This window comes from Pocillopora damicornis, chromosome 9 (genome assembly GCF_964200805.1).
Source record: "Pocillopora damicornis chromosome 9, jaPocDami1.2, whole genome shotgun sequence".
In the NCBI taxonomy this organism is placed as follows: Eukaryota; Metazoa; Cnidaria; class Anthozoa; order Scleractinia; family Pocilloporidae; genus Pocillopora; species Pocillopora damicornis.
In genome coordinates, this window is record NC_142678.1 from 5,811,366 (window position 1) to 5,814,180 (window position 2,815).

A 2,815-nucleotide genomic window follows, 5' to 3' on the forward strand; every position below is an offset into this window, starting at 1 on the left:
ACACAAAAGCAGGTCACCTGTAAGTGGCTCTCAGTCTAGAGGAAATAACTAAAAGCAAAGAATATGAATTTTCGGTTTTCAAGCGAAGACTGCTCTACTGCCGTTACATTCCAATGGTTTGCTGGAACAATCTATGCGGAGAAAGTAACCACATTACTAACGGGCTGAACAGTCAAGTGAATGTTGTAGTATCAACTAGTTCTAAACATACATAGGCTAACATGTATATGCCACACACTGTACATTTGTTCAACAAGCGACGTCCATTTCATCTCTTTTGTGAACGGAGACCTGTGCGCAGTTGTCCTATGGTTGTCGAGAGCATTTCAAACAGCATTCGAGATCTAAAAGCTCTTTAACTATACACACTTGCGATTACCTTTGTGTAATATTTGGTTGTTCCTCGAACACCAACATCATCCTTAAGTTTTAGATGAATCATATCACCCTCTTGTTTTCTCAGAGCAACGTTCCACGAATTCGCAGAAATTGGCTTTTGTTTTGAAAAGCTCTCTTTCAAGATTCAGGTCTTTAAGGGGACATGAATTTATGACAACTCAAACTATTATCATTTGTTAAGAACTCCCCTGTAGAGTCGTGAGCTCTTATAATACGGTATACCACGAGTTTTCATAGCTGCAAATACAACTCGATCAAAATTATCGAAATACCTTCCAAACATAAGAAGATACCTCAACCTCACTTGTCATTAAAGGGGCAAAAGTATCGAAAAATGAGCGCCAAGTTAAGTAAGCTTAAACGCTTCATGACCTAAAATTACATTGTCTTAGTCAAGTTCTTTTCTGTAATTTATTTGGTGACAGGAGCGGATGAGTTAACTCTGCACCATTTAGGGGGAATATTTGCAACAACTGCAACGATTAAAATGAAAAATGAGGTGAACGAGAATTTCATGAAAGGACTTACAACTAAAACAAAGTTCATGCATTCTTAAATTGTTTTTATTTCAGTGTCACTTTTATTGTCATATATCAATCAGAGCGATTTCTAAGGACATTAGTTGACAAGAATGATTGAGTAGATTAATTGTAGTTGTTAATTGTAGTAGTTAATTGTTTAGCTACATTTTGCTAGTTGTAACTTAATGCGGCGAAGGGGCGATATTTATAATGCCAATTTGTTACTCTCTATTGATTCGTTGTCGAAGATTTAGTGTAATTTTTTCGTAAATAATGAGGGGTCTCGAAACAGGTTGTGAACCTTAAATAAAGAAAGAAATAGCATTTCTTCTAGCCTTTCTTGAAGGAATTAATATTGACATAGATATTCATTTAGGTGGTATTGAAATTCACACCCATAAAGGAAAAGGTAACTTTTTTTCGCTTTCAGGTTTTGGCCTTAAAAAAAAAATAAGAGCGGTCCTCTTGAAAACGCGTTTAGTTAAGAAATAAATTATCAACTTGCCGCAGACAGCCACTCTAGAGCTGTTGCTTTTGGCGATATCGTCACGGAGTCGAGCTTGATTTGAAAGGAAATATGCAAAATGGCTTTGCAGGATTTGTGAAATAATCGAAGAAACGATTTTGCACAAGAATCACACATTAGGACATTTAATGATTGCCAAACCTCATTAATGGTACACGCATGGTTAAGTTTAATCAACATCATAGCAGTAGTTTTTTTTGCGATGAACGCTCCATTTAAGGTTTAGTGTTGTTAAGCTACTGAATATTATTTTTGGCCTTAAAAGGAACCACTCATATCATACTTCCATCACTCTATGCAGGGGGCAAAAAAGATATTCTTGCCTTTGGCGTTTTGGTTCCAGATAGCTAGCCAAAAACACATGCAATTTTTTAAATTGGCAATGGAAATGTAAACAGCCTTTTGTCGTCACAGATGGAAGTACTAAACAACTCGAGATTTCCACAGTTCCCACGCTCCTAAAACCTGCATTAGTTTGATGCAATTAGGGGCATTGAATTCGGAACTTTATATTTGTAATGCATGTCGAACTCCAGTGAGATTTACCTGCAGTCAAAACTACAAATCATAAACTGAGCAACTGGTTTACTCAACGTGCATAGAAACATAACGTAAACATTCATTCGAAATCGTTTAGGGTAAATGTTTACTGAGGCCAATGAAACATCGAATGGTAGTAAAAGGTATAAATATTTTCCAGTAAAACACATAAAATTGTCATATACGGCTGACTGAGTAAATTCTTCGACATAAGTCAGTTTAGCAGGGTAATTTAGTATCATCAACTGAGTTGATAACGTAAATTGGTCACCGTAAAGAGTTTAAAGTGTGACGTTTCGAGCGTTAGCCCTTCGTGAATCGCTCTGACGAAAGGCTAACGCTCGAAACGTCAGCCTTTGAACTCTTTACGGTGGCCAGTTTACGTTATCAACTCAGTTGTTTTGTTAAGTTACCCCGTTCTACTCTCCCACCGACGCAGCACCACAATTTCTTTAGCAACTTACCCCCTTTATTCGTAAGTCAGTTTAGTTCAGCTGATGTAAATAATATATTAAAATTACTTAATATCGTATGAAACGCTTCAAATAACTTGTAAGAACTGAGGCATCAAATGTTGTTGCAGACTGTGCATGAACATTTAATTAAACATTGCTACGCGTTATGATGTGGACACACCTAGGGAATTAAATTTCACCTAGAAAAATCTGTATAAATCAATGATATAGTTATAAATCACTTTAGGACAATGGTGATTTTGACTTCAAAAACCATCTGTGTTTAGTTTGGTGAAATATAATGCATCTCGTTCTCGCCCTCTTTTAAGTGACACTAAGGTTTAAAGAATGTAAAGATCATGGTAGTACCAATA